General features: G+C 46.5%; 4 non-coding genes and 4 pseudogenes across 4 annotated transcripts; all 8 read right to left on the bottom strand.

Annotated features, from left to right (window-relative positions):
- Nucleotides 1–987: 987 nt before the first annotated feature.
- Nucleotides 988–1,096, bottom strand: LOC147082798 (5S ribosomal RNA; annotated as a pseudogene).
- Nucleotides 1,097–3,521: 2,425 nt separating this feature from the next.
- LOC147082797 (5S ribosomal RNA) lies at nt 3,522–3,640 on the bottom strand. Its single transcript, XR_015076017.1, has one exon. It is a non-coding gene; the product is annotated as a 5S ribosomal RNA (ribosomal RNA).
- Nucleotides 3,641–6,059: 2,419 nt separating this feature from the next.
- Nucleotides 6,060–6,178, bottom strand: LOC147082796 (5S ribosomal RNA; annotated as a pseudogene).
- Nucleotides 6,179–8,597: 2,419 nt separating this feature from the next.
- On the bottom strand, nt 8,598–8,716 carry LOC147082795 (5S ribosomal RNA; annotated as a pseudogene).
- A 2,417-nt stretch (nt 8,717–11,133) lies between these two features.
- Nucleotides 11,134–11,252, bottom strand: LOC147082794 (5S ribosomal RNA). The gene has a single exon (XR_015076016.1). It is a non-coding gene; the product is annotated as a 5S ribosomal RNA (ribosomal RNA).
- Nucleotides 11,253–13,677: 2,425 nt separating this feature from the next.
- On the bottom strand, nt 13,678–13,796 carry LOC147082793 (5S ribosomal RNA). Its single transcript, XR_015076015.1, has one exon. It is a non-coding gene; the product is annotated as a 5S ribosomal RNA (ribosomal RNA).
- A 2,419-nt stretch (nt 13,797–16,215) lies between these two features.
- LOC147082792 (5S ribosomal RNA) lies at nt 16,216–16,334 on the bottom strand (annotated as a pseudogene).
- Nucleotides 16,335–18,749: 2,415 nt separating this feature from the next.
- Nucleotides 18,750–18,868, bottom strand: LOC147082791 (5S ribosomal RNA). The gene has a single exon (XR_015076014.1). It is a non-coding gene; the product is annotated as a 5S ribosomal RNA (ribosomal RNA).
- Between the last annotated feature and the right edge of the window lie 449 nt (nt 18,869–19,317).

Here is a 19,317-nt window from a genome sequence, read left to right as displayed (position 1 = left end):
GAAAGATTGGATAGGCTGGGGTTGTTTTCTTTGGAACACAGGAGGCTGAGGCGAGACCTAATTGAGGTGTGTAAAATTATGAGGGGCCGAGATAGAGTGGATAGGAAGGACCTATTTCCCTTAGCAGAAGGGTCAATAATAGATTTCAAGTAATTGGTAGGAGGTTTACAGGGAATTTGAGGAGACATTTTTTCACCCAGTGAATGGTGGGGGTCTGGAATGCACTGCCTGAAAGGGTGGTAGAGGCAGAAACCCTCATCACGTTTAAAAAGTACTTGGATATGCACTTGAACTGCCGTAACCTACAAGGCTACGGACCAAGTGCTGTAAAGTGGGATTTGGGTGGATTGCTCTTTGTCGGCTGGCACGGACAAGATGGGCCGAATGGCCTCCTTCTGTGCTGTAAATTTCTATGATTCTGCCTGATCATGTGACATCTGCCCACACGACTTCTACAAATGTTATTACATTGTAGCCAGGATTGTTTAGTTTCCAATTCCGCCCATTTTGAAGCCAGGTCTCCGTTATGGCTACTATTGCATAACCCCATGTGGCAACTTGCGCCTGCAACTCGTCAATCTTATTTGTAACGCTCCTCGCATTAACACACATGCATTTCAACAGCATGCTAGTTGGCTTTGCTTTTTTCCTGAATTTAACTGCTGCTCTTTCTACATTCTTCTTTGTTCTGTTGCTGTTTGTCCCTCCGAGTTTTCTATGCACCTTGTCTCTCCTCTCTGCTGCTGTGTCCTGGTGGCCCTCCGCCAGTGTGTGTATTTTGGCTATCTTATTTTCTTCTTCTGCTTATTTCGGCCCTGTGTCTGGAGCCCCTTGCATTTGTGTAGCAGCAGGAGAATGTGCAGCGAAGAAATGGTCAAAGGAAAGCGAGAGAGAGAGAGAGAGAGAGAGAGAGCAGCAAAAAGGATGTTGATTGATTAAGAGCAGTGTGTGCGCGCAAAACGTTGAGCAGCCTGTGGTGGCAGCAAAAGCCTACTGCACCCGGTATTCCCAGGCAGTCTCCCATCCAAGTACTAACCAGGCCTGACTCTGCTTAGCTTCCGAGATCAGGCGCATTCAGACTAGTATGGCCGTAGGCATATGCTAGCTGGCTTTCTCTTTACTTAAAGCTGTCGCCCATTTTTTTCTCTTCTACGCATTCATACAAGTATTCAACACTCAATTTACATTTACAAATTTTACTCCTCCCGCAACCCCCCACCCCCCCTCCACCTCTTCTTGCTGCTCTGCCTCCCACACAAACAAACTACAAGCCCAACCCTTCATTGCCTTCTATTCAAATATTACATCAAATAAACATGCTCAAACACCAAGTCTTAAGGGCTGTAGCATCTTTCAAACTGGACAAATACCCAGGCCCGCATCAAATCTATCCCACACTCTTAAGAGAAGTAAGACACCAAATAGCACAGGCTCTCACCATCATTTTACAATCCTCTCTGGCTACAGGTGTGGTGCCCGACCACTGGAGGACTGCTAACGTGCTACCGTTCTTTCAAAAGGGAGAGAGGGATAGACCGCATAATTACAGGCCAGTCAGCCTAACCTCGGTGGTGGGAAAATTATTGGAAAAAGTTCTGAGGGACAGGAGAAATCTTCATTTAGAAAGACACGGATTAATCAGGGACAGTCAGCATGGATTTCTTAACGGAAGGTCGTGTCTGACTAACGCAATTCAATTTTTCGAGGAGGTAACAAGGAGGGTCGATGAGGGTAGTGCCTTTGATGTAGTCTATATGGATTTTAGCAAGGCTTTTGATAAAGTCCCACATGCCAGATTGGTCATGAAAGTAAAAGCCCATGGGATCCAAGGCAAAGTGGCAAGTTGGATCCAAAATTGGCTCAGAGGCAGGAAACAAAGGGTAATGGTCGAAGGGTGTTTTTGTGACCGGAAGGCTGTTTCCAGTGGGGTTCCGCAGGGCTCACAGAATCACAGAAACCCCACAGTGCAGATAGAGGCCATTTCGGCCCATCGAGCCTGCACCGACTCAGTACTGGGCCCTTTGCTTTTTCTGGTATATATCAATGATTTGGATTTGAATGTAGGAAGTATGATTAAGAAGTTTGCAGATGATACAAAAATTGGCCGTGTGGTTAATAATGAAACAGAATGCTGTAGACTGCAGGAAGATATCAATGGACTCGTCTAGTGGGCAGAACAGTGGCAAATGGAATTCAGTTGGAATACACAATAAATGGTAGGACACTGAGAAATGCAGAGGATCAGCGGGACCTTGGAGTGCATGTCCACAGATCCCTGAAGGTAGCAGGACAGGTAGATAAAGTGGTTAAGCAGGCATACGGGATACTTGCCTTTATTAGCCGAGGCGTAGAATATAAGAGCGGGGAGGTTATGCTTCAACTGTATAAAACACTAGTTAGGCCGCAGCTAGAGTGCCGCGTGCAGTTCTGGTCACCACATTACAAGAAGGATGCGATTGCACTAGAGAAGGTGCAGAGGAGATTTCCGAGGATGTTGCCTGGGCTGGGGAATTTTAGTTATGAGGAAAGATTGGATAGGCTGGGGTTGTTTTCTTTGGAACACAGGAGGCTGAGGCGAGACCTAATTGAGGTGTGTAAAATTATGAGGGGCCGAGATAGAGTGGATAGGAAGGACCTATTTCCCTTAGCAGAAGGGTCAATAATAGATTTCAAGTAATTGGTAGGAGGTTTACAGGGAATTTGAGGAGACATTTTTTCACCCAGTGAATGGTGGGGGTCTGGAATGCACTGCCTGAAAGGGTGGTAGAGGCAGAAACCCTCATCACGTTTAAAAAGTACTTGGATATGCACTTGAACTGCCGTAACCTACAAGGCTACGGACCAAGTGCTGTAAAGTGGGATTTGGGTGGATTGCTCTTTGTCGGCTGGCACGGACAAGATGGGCCGAATGGCCTCCTTCTGTGCTGTAAATTTCTATGATTCTGCCTGATCATGTGACATCTGCCCACACGACTTCTACAAATGTTATTACATTGTAGCCAGGATTGTTTAGTTTCCAATTCCGCCCATTTTGAAGCCAGGTCTCCGTTATGGCTACTATTGCATAACCCCATGTGGCAACTTGCGCCTGCAACTCGTCAATCTTATTTGTAACGCTCCTCGCATTAACACACATGCATTTCAACAGCATGCTAGTTGGCTTTGCTTTTTTCCTGAATTTAACTGCTGCTCTTTCTACATTCTTCTTTGTTCTGTTGCTGTTTGTCCCTCCGAGTTTTCTATGCACCTTGTCTCTCCTCTCTGCTGCTGTGTCCTGGTGGCCCTCCGCCAGTGTGTGTATTTTGGCTATCTTATTTTCTTCTTCTGCTTATTTCGGCCCTGTGTCTGGAGCCCCTTGCATTTGTGTAGCAGCAGGAGAATGTGCAGCGAAGAAATGGTCAAAGGAAAGTGAGAGAGAGAGAGAGAGAGAGAGAGAGAGCAGCAAAAAGGATGTTGATTGATTAAGAGCAGTGTGTGCGCGTGTGTGTGCAAAACGTCGAGCAGCCTGTGGCGGCAGCAAAAGCCTACTGCACCTGGTATTCCCAGGCAGTCTCCCATCCAAGTACTAACCAGGCCTGACTCTGCTTAGCTTCCGAGATCAGACGAGATCGGGCGCATTCAGACTAGTATGGCCGTAGGCATATGCTAGCTGGCTTTCTCTTTACTTAAAGCTGTCGCCCATTTTTTTCTCTTCTACGCATTCATACAAGTATTCAACACTCAATTTACATTTACAAATTTTACTCCTCCCGCAACCCCCCACCCCCCCTCCACCTCTTCTTGCTGCTCTGCCTCCCACACAAACAAACTACAAGCCCAACCCTTCATTGCCTTCTATTCAAATATTACATCAAATAAACATGCTCAAACACCAAGTCTTAAGGGCTGTAGCATCTTTCAAACTGGACAAATACCCAGGCCCGCATCAAATCTATCCCACACTCTTAAGAGAAGTAAGACACCAAATAGCACAGGCTCTCACCATCATTTTACAATCCTCTCTGGCTACAGGTGTGGTGCCCGACCACTGGAGGACTGCTAACGTGCTACCGTTCTTTCAAAAGGGAGAGAGGGATAGACCGCATAATTACAGGCCAGTCAGCCTAACCTCGGTGGTGGGAAAATTATTGGAAAAAGTTCTGAGGGACAGGAGAAATCTTCATTTAGAAAGACACGGATTAATCAGGGACAGTCAGCATGGATTTCTTAACGGAAGGTCGTGTCTGACTAACGCAATTCAATTTTTCGAGGAGGTAACAAGGAGGGTCGATGAGGGTAGTGCCTTTGATGTAGTCTATATGGATTTTAGCAAGGCTTTTGATAAGGTCCCACATGCCAGATTGGTCACGAAAGTAAAAGCCCATGGGATCCAAGGCAAAGTGGCAAGTTGGATCCAAAATTGGCTCAGAGGCAGGAAACAAAGGGTAATGGTCGAAGGGTGTTTTTGTGACCGGAAGGCTGTTTCCAGTGGGGTTCCGCAGGGCTCACAGAATCACAGAAACCCCACAGTGCAGATAGAGGCCATTTCGGCCCATCGAGCCTGCACCGACTCAGTACTGGGCCCTTTGCTTTTTCTGGTATATATCAATGATTTGGATTTGAATGTAGGAAGTATGATTAAGAAGTTTGCAGATGATACAAAAATTGGCCGTGTGGTTAATAATGAAACAGAATGCTGTAGACTGCAGGAAGATATCAATGGACTCGTCTAGTGGGCAGAACAGTGGCAAATGGAATTCAGTTGGAATACACAATAAATGGTAGGACACTGAGAAATGCAGAGGATCAGCGGGACCTTGGAGTGCATGTCCACAGATCCCTGAAGGTAGCAGGACAGGTAGATAAAGTGGTTAAGCAGGCATACGGGATACTTGCCTTTATTAGCCGAGGCGTAGAATATAAGAGCGGGGAGGTTATGCTTCAACTGTATAAAACACTAGTTAGGCCGCAGCTAGAGTGCCGCGTGCAGTTCTGGTCACCACATTACAAGAAGGATGCGATTGCACTAGAGAAGGTGCAGAGGAGATTTCCGAGGATGTTGCCTGGGCTGGGGAATTTTAGTTATGAGGAAAGATTGGATAGGCTGGGGTTGTTTTCTTTGGAACACAGGAGGCTGAGGCGAGACCTAATTGAGGTGTGTAAAATTATGAGGGGCCGAGATAGAGTGGATAGGAAGGACCTATTTCCCTTAGCAGAAGGGTCAATAATAGATTTCAAGTAATTGGTAGGAGGTTTACAGGGAATTTGAGGAGACATTTTTTCACCCAGTGAATGGTGGGGGTCTGGAATGCACTGCCTGAAAGGGTGGTAGAGGCAGAAACCCTCATCACGTTTAAAAAGTACTTGGATATGCACTTGAACTGCCGTAACCTACAAGGCTACGGACCAAGTGCTGTAAAGTGGGATTTGGGTGGATTGCTCTTTGTCGGCTGGCACGGACAAGATGGGCCGAATGGCCTCCTTCTGTGCTGTAAATTTCTATGATTCTGCCTGATCATGTGACATCTGCCCACACGACTTCTACAAATGTTATTACATTGTAGCCAGGATTGTTTAGTTTCCAATTCCGCCCATTTTGAAGCCAGGTCTCCGTTATGGCTACTATTGCATAACCCCATGTGGCAACTTGCGCCTGCAACTCGTCAATCTTATTTGTAACGCTCCTCGCATTAACACACATGCATTTCAACAGCATGCTAGTTGGCTTTGCTTTTTTCCTGAATTTAACTGCTGCTCTTTCTACATTCTTCTTTGTTCTGTTGCTGTTTGTCCCTCCGAGTTTTCTATGCACCTTGTCTCTCCTCTCTGCTGCTGTGTCCTGGTGGCCCTCCGCCAGTGTGTGTATTTTGGCTATCTTATTTTCTTCTTCTGCTTATTTCGGCCCTGTGTCTGGAGCCCCTTGCATTTGTGTAGCAGCAGGAGAATGTGCAGCGAAGAAATGGTCAAAGGAAAGCGAGAGAGAGAGAGAGAGAGAGAGAGAGAGAGCAGCAAAAAGGATGTTGATTGATTAAGAGCAGTGTGTGCGCGCAAAACGTCGAGCAGCCTGTGGCGGCAGCAAAAGCCTACTGCACCTGGTATTCCCAGGCAGTCTCCCATCCAAGTACTAACCAGGCCTGACTCTGCTTAGTTTCCGAGATCAGACGAGATCGGGCGCATTCAGACTAGTATGGCCGTAGGCATATGCTAGCTGGCTTTCTCTTTACTTAAAGCTGTCGCCCATTTTTTTCTCTTCTACGCATTCATACAAGTATTCAACACTCAATTTACATTTACAAATTTTACTCCTCCCGCAACCCCCCACCCCCCCTCCACCTCTTCTTGCTGCTCTGCCTCCCACACAAACAAACTACAAGCCCAACCCTTCATTGCCTTCTATTCAAATATTACATCAAATAAACATGCTCAAACACCAAGTCTTAAGGGCTGTAGCATCTTTCAAACTGGACAAATACCCAGGCCCGCATCAAATCTATCCCACACTCTTAAGAGAAGTAAGACACCAAATAGCACAGGCTCTCACCATCATTTTACAATCCTCTCTGGCTACAGGTGTGGTGCCCGACCACTGGAGGACTGCTAACGTGCTACCGTTCTTTCAAAAGGGAGAGAGGGATAGACCGCATAATTACAGGCCAGTCAGCCTAACCTCGGTGGTGGGAAAATTATTGGAAAAAGTTCTGAGGGACAGGAGAAATCTTCATTTAGAAAGACACGGATTAATCAGGGACAGTCAGCATGGATTTCTTAACGGAAGGTCGTGTCTGACTAACGCAATTCAATTTTTCGAGGAGGTAACAAGGAGGGTCGATGAGGGTAGTGCCTTTGATGTAGTCTATATGGATTTTAGCAAGGCTTTTGATAAGGTCCCACATGCCAGATTGGTCACGAAAGTAAAAGCCCATGGGATCCAAGGCAAAGTGGCAAGTTGGATCCAAAATTGGCTCAGAGGCAGGAAACAAAGGGTAATGGTCGAAGGGTGTTTTTGTGACCGGAAGGCTGTTTCCAGTGGGGTTCCGCAGGGCTCACAGAATCACAGAAACCCCACAGTGCAGATAGAGGCCATTTCGGCCCATCGAGCCTGCACCGACTCAGTACTGGGCCCTTTGCTTTTTCTGGTATATATCAATGATTTGGATTTGAATGTAGGAAGTATGATTAAGAAGTTTGCAGATGATACAAAAATTGGCCGTGTGGTTAATAATGAAACAGAATGCTGTAGACTGCAGGAAGATATCAATGGACTCGTCTAGTGGGCAGAACAGTGGCAAATGGAATTCAGTTGGAATACACAATAAATGGTAGGACACTGAGAAATGCAGAGGATCAGCGGGACCTTGGAGTGCATGTCCACAGATCCCTGAAGGTAGCAGGACAGGTAGATAAAGTGGTTAAGCAGGCATACGGGATACTTGCCTTTATTAGCCGAGGCGTAGAATATAAGAGCGGGGAGGTTATGCTTCAACTGTATAAAACACTAGTTAGGCCGCAGCTAGAGTGCCGCGTGCAGTTCTGGTCACCACATTACAAGAAGGATGCGATTGCACTAGAGAAGGTGCAGAGGAGATTTCCGAGGATGTTGCCTGGGCTGGGGAATTTTAGTTATGAGGAAAAATTGGATAGGCTGGGGTTGTTTTCTTTGGAACACAGGAGGCTGAGGCGAGACCTAATTGAGGTGTGTAAAATTATGAGGGGCCGAGATAGAGTGGATAGGAAGGACCTATTTCCCTTAGCAGAAGGGTCAATAATAGATTTCAAGTAATTGGTAGGAGGTTTACAGGGAATTTGAGGAGACATTTTTTCACCCAGTGAATGGTGGGGGTCTGGAATGCACTGCCTGAAAGGGTGGTAGAGGCAGAAACCCTCATCACGTTTAAAAAGTACTTGGATATGCACTTGAACTGCCGTAACCTACAAGGCTACGGACCAAGTGCTGTAAAGTGGGATTTGGGTGGATTGCTCTTTGTCGGCTGGCACGGACAAGATGGGCCGAATGGCCTCCTTCTGTGCTGTAAATTTCTATGATTCTGCCTGATCATGTGACATCTGCCCACACGACTTCTACAAATGTTATTACATTGTAGCCAGGATTGTTTAGTTTCCAATTCCGCCCATTTTGAAGCCAGGTCTCCGTTATGGCTACTATTGCATAACCCCATGTGGCAACTTGCGCCTGCAACTCGTCAATCTTATTTGTAACGCTCCTCGCATTAACACACATGCATTTCAACAGCATGCTAGTTGGCTTTGCTTTTTTCCTGAATTTAACTGCTGCTCTTTCTACATTCTTCTTTGTTCTGTTGCTGTTTGTCCCTCCGAGTTTTCTATGCACCTTGTCTCTCCTCTCTGCTGCTGTGTCCTGGTGGCCCTCCGCCAGTGTGTGTATTTTGGCTATCTTATTTTCTTCTTCTGCTTATTTCGGCCCTGTGTCTGGAGCCCCTTGCATTTGTGTAGCAGCAGGAGAATGTGCAGCGAAGAAATGGTCAAAGGAAAGCGAGAGAGAGAGAGAGAGAGAGAGAGAGAGAGCAGCAAAAAGGATGTTGATTGATTAAGAGCAGTGTGTGCGCGCAAAACGTCGAGCAGCCTGTGGCGGCAGCAAAAGCCTACTGCACCTGGTATTCCCAGGCAGTCTCCCATCCAAGTACTAACCAGGCCTGACTCTGCTTAGTTTCCGAGATCAGACGAGATCGGGCGCATTCAGACTAGTATGGCCGTAGGCATATGCTAGCTGGCTTTCTCTTTACTTAAAGCTGTCGCCCATTTTTTTCTCTTCTACGCATTCATACAAGTATTCAACACTCAATTTACATTTACAAATTTTACTCCTCCCGCAACCCCCCACCCCCCCTCCACCTCTTCTTGCTGCTCTGCCTCCCACACAAACAAACTACAAGCCCAACCCTTCATTGCCTTCTATTCAAATATTACATCAAATAAACATGCTCAAACACCAAGTCTTAAGGGCTGTAGCATCTTTCAAACTGGACAAATACCCAGGCCCGCATCAAATCTATCCCACACTCTTAAGAGAAGTAAGACACCAAATAGCACAGGCTCTCACCATCATTTTACAATCCTCTCTGGCTACAGGTGTGGTGCCCGACCACTGGAGGACTGCTAACGTGCTACCGTTCTTTCAAAAGGGAGAGAGGGATAGACCGCATAATTACAGGCCAGTCAGCCTAACCTCGGTGGTGGGAAAATTATTGGAAAAAGTTCTGAGGGACAGGAGAAATCTTCATTTAGAAAGACACGGATTAATCAGGGACAGTCAGCATGGATTTCTTAACGGAAGGTCGTGTCTGACTAACGCAATTCAATTTTTCGAGGAGGTAACAAGGAGGGTCGATGAGGGTAGTGCCTTTGATGTAGTCTATATGGATTTTAGCAAGGCTTTTGATAAGGTCCCACATGCCAGATTGGTCACGAAAGTAAAAGCCCATGGGATCCAAGGCAAAGTGGCAAGTTGGATCCAAAATTGGCTCAGAGGCAGGAAACAAAGGGTAATGGTCGAAGGGTGTTTTTGTGACCGGAAGGCTGTTTCCAGTGGGGTTCCGCAGGGCTCACAGAATCACAGAAACCCCACAGTGCAGATAGAGGCCATTTCGGCCCATCGAGCCTGCACCGACTCAGTACTGGGCCCTTTGCTTTTTCTGGTATATATCAATGATTTGGATTTGAATGTAGGAAGTATGATTAAGAAGTTTGCAGATGATACAAAAATTGGCCGTGTGGTTAATAATGAAACAGAATGCTGTAGACTGCAGGAAGATATCAATGGACTCGTCTAGTGGGCAGAACAGTGGCAAATGGAATTCAGTTGGAATACACAATAAATGGTAGGACACTGAGAAATGCAGAGGATCAGCGGGACCTTGGAGTGCATGTCCACAGATCCCTGAAGGTAGCAGGACAGGTAGATAAAGTGGTTAAGCAGGCATACGGGATACTTGCCTTTATTAGCCGAGGCGTAGAATATAAGAGCGGGGAGGTTATGCTTCAACTGTATAAAACACTAGTTAGGCCGCAGCTAGAGTGCCGCGTGCAGTTCTGGTCACCACATTACAAGAAGGATGCGATTGCACTAGAGAAGGTGCAGAGGAGATTTCCGAGGATGTTGCCTGGGCTGGGGAATTTTAGTTATGAGGAAAAATTGGATAGGCTGGGGTTGTTTTCTTTGGAACACAGGAGGCTGAGGCGAGACCTAATTGAGGTGTGTAAAATTATGAGGGGCCGAGATAGAGTGGATAGGAAGGACCTATTTCCCTTAGCAGAAGGGTCAATAATAGATTTCAAGTAATTGGTAGGAGGTTTACAGGGAATTTGAGGAGACATTTTTTCACCCAGTGAATGGTGGGGGTCTGGAATGCACTGCCTGAAAGGGTGGTAGAGGCAGAAACCCTCATCACGTTTAAAAAGTACTTGGATATGCACTTGAACTGCCGTAACCTACAAGGCTACGGACCAAGTGCTGTAAAGTGGGATTTGGGTGGATTGCTCTTTGTCGGCTGGCACGGACAAGATGGGCCGAATGGCCTCCTTCTGTGCTGTAAATTTCTATGATTCTGCCTGATCATGTGACATCTGCCCACACGACTTCTACAAATGTTATTACATTGTAGCCAGGATTGTTTAGTTTCCAATTCCGCCCATTTTGAAGCCAGGTCTCCGTTATGGCTACTATTGCATAACCCCATGTGGCAACTTGCGCCTGCAACTCGTCAATCTTATTTGTAACGCTCCTCGCATTAACACACATGCATTTCAACAGCATGCTAGTTGGCTTTGCTTTTTTCCTGAATTTAACTGCTGCTCTTTCTACATTCTTCTTTGTTCTGTTGCTGTTTGTCCCTCCGAGTTTTCTATGCACCTTGTCTCTCCTCTCTGCTGCTGTGTCCTGGTGGCCCTCCGCCAGTGTGTGTATTTTGGCTATCTTATTTTCTTCTTCTGCTTATTTCGGCCCTGTGTCTGGAGCCCCTTGCATTTGTGTAGCAGCAGGAGAATGTGCAGCGAAGAAATGGTCAAAGGAAAGCGAGAGAGAGAGAGAGAGAGAGAGAGAGAGCAGCAAAAAGGATGTTGATTGATTAAGAGCAGTGTGTGCGCGCAAAACGTTGAGCAGCCTGTGGTGGCAGCAAAAGCCTACTGCACCTGGTATTCCCAGGCAGTCTCCCATCCAAGTACTAACCAGGCCTGACTCTGCTTAGCTTCCGAGATCAGACGAGATCGGGCGCATTCAGACTAGTATGGCCGTAGGCATATGCTAGCTGGCTTTCTCTTTACTTAAAGCTGTCGCCCATTTTTTTCTCTTCTACGCATTCATACAAGTATTCAACACTCAATTTACATTTACAAATTTTACTCCTCCCGCAACCCCCCACCCCCCCTCCACCTCTTCTTGCTGCTCTGCCTCCCACACAAACAAACTACAAGCCCAACCCTTCATTGCCTTCTATTCAAATATTACATCAAATAAACATGCTCAAACACCAAGTCTTAAGGGCTGTAGCATCTTTCAAACTGGACAAATACCCAGGCCCGCATCAAATCTATCCCACACTCTTAAGAGAAGTAAGACACCAAATAGCACAGGCTCTCACCATCATTTTACAATCCTCTCTGGCTACAGGTGTGGTGCCCGACCACTGGAGGACTGCTAACGTGCTACCGTTCTTTCAAAAGGGAGAGAGGGATAGACCGCATAATTACAGGCCAGTCAGCCTAACCTCGGTGGTGGGAAAATTATTGGAAAAAGTTCTGAGGGACAGGAGAAATCTTCATTTAGAAAGACACGGATTAATCAGGGACAGTCAGCATGGATTTCTTAACGGAAGGTCGTGTCTGACTAACGCAATTCAATTTTTCGAGGAGGTAACAAGGAGGGTCGATGAGGGTAGTGCCTTTGATGTAGTCTATATGGATTTTAGCAAGGCTTTTGATAAAGTCCCACATGCCAGATTGGTCATGAAAGTAAAAGCCCATGGGATCCAAGGCAAAGTGGCAAGTTGGATCCAAAATTGGCTCAGAGGCAGGAAACAAAGGGTAATGGTCGAAGGGTGTTTTTGTGACCGGAAGGCTGTTTCCAGTGGGGTTCCGCAGGGCTCACAGAATCACAGAAACCCCACAGTGCAGATAGAGGCCATTTCGGCCCATCGAGCCTGCACCGACTCAGTACTGGGCCCTTTGCTTTTTCTGGTATATATCAATGATTTGGATTTGAATGTAGGAAGTATGATTAAGAAGTTTGCAGATGATACAAAAATTGGCCGTGTGGTTAATAATGAAACAGAATGCTGTAGACTGCAGGAAGATATCAATGGACTCGTCTAGTGGGCAGAACAGTGGCAAATGGAATTCAGTTGGAATACACAATAAATGGTAGGACACTGAGAAATGCAGAGGATCAGCGGGACCTTGGAGTGCATGTCCACAGATCCCTGAAGGTAGCAGGACAGGTAGATAAAGTGGTTAAGCAGGCATACGGGATACTTGCCTTTATTAGCCGAGGCGTAGAATATAAGAGCGGGGAGGTTATGCTTCAACTGTATAAAACACTAGTTAGGCCGCAGCTAGAGTGCCGCGTGCAGTTCTGGTCACCACATTACAAGAAGGATGCGATTGCACTAGAGAAGGTGCAGAGGAGATTTCCGAGGATGTTGCCTGGGCTGGGGAATTTTAGTTATGAGGAAAGATTGGATAGGCTGGGGTTGTTTTCTTTGGAACACAGGAGGCTGAGGCGAGACCTAATTGAGGTGTGTAAAATTATGAGGGGCCGAGATAGAGTGGATAGGAAGGACCTATTTCCCTTAGCAGAAGGGTCAATAATAGATTTCAAGTAATTGGTAGGAGGTTTACAGGGAATTTGAGGAGACATTTTTTCACCCAGTGAATGGTGGGGGTCTGGAATGCACTGCCTGAAAGGGTGGTAGAGGCAGAAACCCTCATCACGTTTAAAAAGTACTTGGATATGCACTTGAACTGCCGTAACCTACAAGGCTACGGACCAAGTGCTGTAAAGTGGGATTTGGGTGGATTGCTCTTTGTCGGCTGGCACGGACAAGATGGGCCGAATGGCCTCCTTCTGTGCTGTAAATTTCTATGATTCTGCCTGATCATGTGACATCTGCCCACACGACTTCTACAAATGTTATTACATTGTAGCCAGGATTGTTTAGTTTCCAATTCCGCCCATTTTGAAGCCAGGTCTCCGTTATGGCTACTATTGCATAACCCCATGTGGCAACTTGCGCCTGCAACTCGTCAATCTTATTTGTAACGCTCCTCGCATTAACACACATGCATTTCAACAGCATGCTAGTTGGCTTTGCTTTTTTCCTGAATTTAACTGCTGCTCTTTCTACATTCTTCTTTGTTCTGTTGCTGTTTGTCCCTCCGAGTTTTCTATGCACCTTGTCTCTCCTCTCTGCTGCTGTGTCCTGGTGGCCCTCCGCCAGTGTGTGTATTTTGGCTATCTTATTTTCTTCTTCTGCTTATTTCGGCCCTGTGTCTGGAGCCCCTTGCATTTGTGTAGCAGCAGGAGAATGTGCAGCGAAGAAATGGTCAAAGGAAAGTGAGAGAGAGAGAGAGAGAGAGAGAGAGAGCAGCAAAAAGGATGTTGATTGATTAAGAGCAGTGTGTGCGCGTGTGTGTGCAAAACGTCGAGCAGCCTGTGGCGGCAGCAAAAGCCTACTGCACCTGGTATTCCCAGGCAGTCTCCCATCCAAGTACTAACCAGGCCTGACTCTGCTTAGCTTCCGAGATCAGACGAGATCGGGCGCATTCAGACTAGTATGGCCGTAGGCATATGCTAGCTGGCTTTCTCTTTACTTAAAGCTGTCGCCCATTTTTTTCTCTTCTACGCATTCATACAAGTATTCAACACTCAATTTACATTTACAAATTTTACTCCTCCCGCAACCCCCCACCCCCCCTCCACCTCTTCTTGCTGCTCTGCCTCCCACACAAACAAACTACAAGCCCAACCCTTCATTGCCTTCTATTCAAATATTACATCAAATAAACATGCTCAAACACCAAGTCTTAAGGGCTGTAGCATCTTTCAAACTGGACAAATACCCAGGCCCGCATCAAATCTATCCCACACTCTTAAGAGAAGTAAGACACCAAATAGCACAGGCTCTCACCATCATTTTACAATCCTCTCTGGCTACAGGTGTGGTGCCCGACCACTGGAGGACTGCTAACGTGCTACCGTTCTTTCAAAAGGGAGAGAGGGATAGACCGCATAATTACAGGCCAGTCAGCCTAACCTCGGTGGTGGGAAAATTATTGGAAAAAGTTCTGAGGGACAGGAGAAATCTTCATTTAGAAAGACACGGATTAATCAGGGACAGTCAGCATGGATTTCTTAACGGAAGGTCGTGTCTGACTAACGCAATTCAATTTTTCGAGGAGGTAACAAGGAGGGTCGATGAGGGTAGTGCCTTTGATGTAGTCTATATGGATTTTAGCAAGGCTTTTGATAAGGTCCCACATGCCAGATTGGTCACGAAAGTAAAAGCCCATGGGATCCAAGGCAAAGTGGCAAGTTGGATCCAAAATTGGCTCAGAGGCAGGAAACAAAGGGTAATGGTCGAAGGGTGTTTTTGTGACCGGAAGGCTGTTTCCAGTGGGGTTCCGCAGGGCTCACAGAATCACAGAAACCCCACAGTGCAGATAGAGGCCATTTCGGCCCATCGAGCCTGCACCGACTCAGTACTGGGCCCTTTGCTTTTTCTGGTATATATCAATGATTTGGATTTGAATGTAGGAAGTATGATTAAGAAGTTTGCAGATGATACAAAAATTGGCCGTGTGGTTAATAATGAAACAGAATGCTGTAGACTGCAGGAAGATATCAATGGACTCGTCTAGTGGGCAGAACAGTGGCAAATGGAATTCAGTTGGAATACACAATAAATGGTAGGACACTGAGAAATGCAGAGGATCAGCGGGACCTTGGAGTGCATGTCCACAGATCCCTGAAGGTAGCAGGACAGGTAGATAAAGTGGTTAAGCAGGCATACGGGATACTTGCCTTTATTAGCCGAGGCGTAGAATATAAGAGCGGGGAGGTTATGCTTCAACTGTATAAAACACTAGTTAGGCCGCAGCTAGAGTGCCGCGTGCAGTTCTGGTCACCACATTACAAGAAGGATGCGATTGCACTAGAGAAGGTGCAGAGGAGATTTCCGAGGATGTTGCCTGGGCTGGGGAATTTTAGTTATGAGGAAAGATTGGATAGGCTGGGGTTGTTTTCTTTGGAACACAGGAGGCTGAGGCGAGACCTAATTGAGGTGTGTAAAATTATGAGGGGCCGAGATAGAGTGGATAGGAAGGACCTATTTCCCTTAGCAGAAGGGTCAATAATAGATTTCAAGTAATTGGTAGGAGGTTTACAGGGAATTTGAGGAGACATTTTTTCACCCAGTGAATGGTGGGGGTCTGGAATGCACTGCCTGAAAGGGTGGTAGAGGCAGAAACCCTCATCACGTTTAAAAAGTACTTGGATATGCACTTGAACTGCCGTAACCTACAAGGCTACGGACCAAGTGCTGTAAAGTGGGATTTGGGTGGATTGCTCTTTGTCGGCTGGCACGGACAAGATGGGCCGAATGGCCTCCTTCTGTGCTGTAAATTTCTATGATTCTGCCTGATCATGTGACATCTGCCCACACGACTTCTACAAATGTTATTACATTGTAGCCAGGATTGTTTAGTTTCCAATTCCGCCCATTTTGAAGCCAGGTCTCCGTTATGGCTACTATTGCATAACCCCATGTGGCAACTTGCGCCTGCAACTCGTCAATCTTATTTGTAACGCTCCTCGCATTAACACACATGCATTTCAACAGCATGCTAGTTGGCTTTGCTTTTTTCCTGAATTTAACTGCTGCTCTTTCTACATTCTTCTTTGTTCTGTTGCTGTTTGTCCCTCCGAGTTTTCTATGCACCTTGTCTCTCCTCTCTGCTGCTGTGTCCTGGTGGCCCTCCGCCAGTGTGTGTATTTTGGCTATCTTATTTTCTTCTTCTGCTTATTTCGGCCCTGTGTCTGGAGCCCCTTGCATTTGTGTAGCAGCAGGAGAATGTGCAGCGAAGAAATGGTCAAAGGAAAGCGAGAGAGAGAGAGAGAGAGAGAGAGAGAGAGCAGCAAAAAGGATGTTGATTGATTAAGAGCAGTGTGTGCGCGCAAAACGTCGAGCAGCCTGTGGCGGCAGCAAAAGCCTACTGCACCTGGTATTCCCAGGCAGTCTCCCATCCAAGTACTAACCAGGCCTGACTCTGCTTAGTTTCCGAGATCAGACGAGATCGGGCGCATTCAGACTAGTATGGCCGTAGGCATATGCTAGCTGGCTTTCTCTTTACTTAAAGCTGTCGCCCATTTTTTTCTCTTCTACGCATTCATACAAGTATTCAACACTCAATTTACATTTACAAATTTTACTCCTCCCGCAACCCCCCACCCCCCCTCCACCTCTTCTTGCTGCTCTGCCTCCCACACAAACAAACTACAAGCCCAACCCTTCATTGCCTTCTATTCAAATATTACATCAAATAAACATGCTCAAACACCAAGTCTTAAGGGCTGTAGCATCTTTCAAACTGGACAAATACCCAGGCCCGCATCAAATCTATCCCACACTCTTAAGAGAAGTAAGACACCAAATAGCACAGGCTCTCACCATCATTTTACAATCCTCTCTGGCTACAGGTGTGGTGCCCGACCACTGGAGGACTGCTAACGTGCTACCGTTCTTTCAAAAGGGAGAGAGGGATAGACCGCATAATTACAGGCCAGTCAGCCTAACCTCGGTGGTGGGAAAATTATTGGAAAAAGTTCTGAGGGACAGGAGAAATCTTCATTTAGAAAGACACGGATTAATCAGGGACAGTCAGCATGGATTTCTTAACGGAAGGTCGTGTCTGACTAACGCAATTCAATTTTTCGAGGAGGTAACAAGGAGGGTCGATGAGGGTAGTGCCTTTGATGTAGTCTATATGGATTTTAGCAAGGCTTTTGATAAGGTCCCACATGCCAGATTGGTCACGAAAGTAAAAGCCCATGGGATCCAAGGCAAAGTGGCAAGTTGGATCCAAAATTGGCTCAGAGGCAGGAAACAAAGGGTAATGGTCGAAGGGTGTTTTTGTGACCGGAAGGCTGTTTCCAGTGGGGTTCCGCAGGGCTCACAGAATCACAGAAACCCCACAGTGCAGATAGAGGCCATTTCGGCCCATCGAGCCTGCACCGACTCAGTACTGGGCCCTTTGCTTTTTCTGGTATATATCAATGATTTGGATTTGAATGTAGGAAGTATGATTAAGAAGTTTGCAGATGATACAAAAATTGGCCGTGTGGTTAATAATGAAACAGAATGCTGTAGACTGCAGGAAGATATCAATGGACTCGTCTAGTGGGCAGAACAGTGGCAAATGGAATTCAGTTGGAATACACAATAAATGGTAGGACACTGAGAAATGCAGAGGATCAGCGGGACCTTGGAGTGCATGTCCACAGATCCCTGAAGGTAGCAGGACAGGTAGATAAAGTGGTTAAGCAGGCATACGGGATACTTGCCTTTATTAGCCGAGGCGTAGAATATAAGAGCGGGGAGGTTATGCTTCAACTGTATAAAACACTAGTTAGGCCGCAGCTAGAGTGCCGCGTGCAGTTCTGGTCACCACATTACAAGAAGGATGCGATTGCACTAGAGAAGGTGCAGAGGAGATTTCCGAGGATGTTGCCTGGGCTGGGGAATTTTAGTTATGAGGAAAAATTGGATAGGCTGGGGTTGTTTTCTTTGGAACACAGGAGGCTGAGGCGAGACCTAATTGAGGTGTGTAAAATTATGAGGGGCCGAGATAGAGTGGATAGGAAGGACCTATTTCCCTTAGCAGAAGGGTCAATAATAGATTTCAAGTAATTGGTAGGAGGTTTACAGGGAATTTGAGGAGACATTTTTTCACCCAGTGAATGGTGGGGGTCTGGAATGCACTGCCTGAAAGGGTGGTAGAGGCAGAAACCCTCATCACGTTTAAAAAGTACTTGGATATGCACTTGAACTGCCGTAACCTACAAGGCTACGGACCAAGTGCTGTAAAGTGGGATTTGGGTGGATTGCTCTTTGTCGGCTGGCACGGACAAGATGGGCCGAATGGCCTCCTTCTGTGCTGTAAATTTCTATGATTCTGCCTGATCATGTGACATCTGCCCACACGACTTCTACAAATGTTATTACATTGTAGCCAGGATTGTTTAGTTTCCAATTCCGCCCATTTTGAAGCCAGGTCTCCGTTATGGCTACTATTGCATAACCCCATGTGGCAACTTGCGCCTGCAACTCGTCAATCTTATTTGTAACGCTCCTCGCATTAACACACATGCATTTCAACAGCATGCTAGTTGGCTTTGCTTTTTTCCTGAATTTAACTGCTGCTCTTTCTACATTCTTCTTTGTTCTGTTGCTGTTTGTCCCTCCGAGTTTTCTATGCACCTTGTCTCTCCTCTCTGCTGCTGTGTCCTGGTGGCCCTCCGCCAGTGTGTGTATTTTGGCTATCTTATTTTCTTCTTCTGCTTATTTCGGCCCTGTGTCTGGAGCCCCTTGCATTTGTGTAGCAGCAGGAGAATGTGCAGCGAAGAAATGGTCAAAGGAAAGCGAGAGAGAGAGAGAGAGAGAGAGAGAGCAGCAAAAAGGATGTTGATTGATTAAGAGCAGTGTGTGCGCGCAAAACGTTGAGCAGCCTGTGGTGGCAGCAAAAGCCTACTGCACCTGGTATTCCCAGGCAGTCTCCCATCCAAGTACTAACCAGGCCTGACTCTGCTTAGCTTCCGAGATCAGACGAGATCGGGCGCATTCAGACTAGTATGGCCGTAGGCATATGCTAGCTGGCTTTCTCTTTACTTAAAGCTGTCGCCCATTTTTTTCTCTTCTACGCATTCATACAAGTATTCAACACTCAATTTACATTTACAAATTTTACTCCTCCCGCAACCCCCCACCCCCCCTCCACCTCTTCTTGCTGCTCTGCCTCCCACACAAACAAACTACAAGCCCAACCCTTCATTGCCTTCTATTCAAATATTACATCAAATAAACATGCTCAAACACCAAGTCTTAAGGGCTGTAGCATCTTTCAAACTGGACAAATACCCAGGCCCGCATCAAATCTATCCCACACTCTTAAGAGAAGTAAGACACCAAATAGCACAGGCTCTCACCATCATTTTACAATCCTCTCTGGCTACAGGTGTGGTGCCCGACCACTGGAGGACTGCTAACGTGCTACCGTTCTTTCAAAAGGGAGAGAGGGATAGACCGCATAATT

The sequence above is a fragment of the Somniosus microcephalus genome, unplaced genomic scaffold (assembly GCF_052327205.1).
Source record: "Somniosus microcephalus isolate GS21.2 unplaced genomic scaffold, FLI_Smic_1.0 scaffold110, whole genome shotgun sequence".
In the NCBI taxonomy this organism is placed as follows: Eukaryota; Metazoa; Chordata; class Chondrichthyes; order Squaliformes; family Somniosidae; genus Somniosus; species Somniosus microcephalus.
The sequence above is the reverse complement of the archived record's forward strand: the minus strand, read 5'-3'. Positions and strand labels throughout refer to the sequence as shown.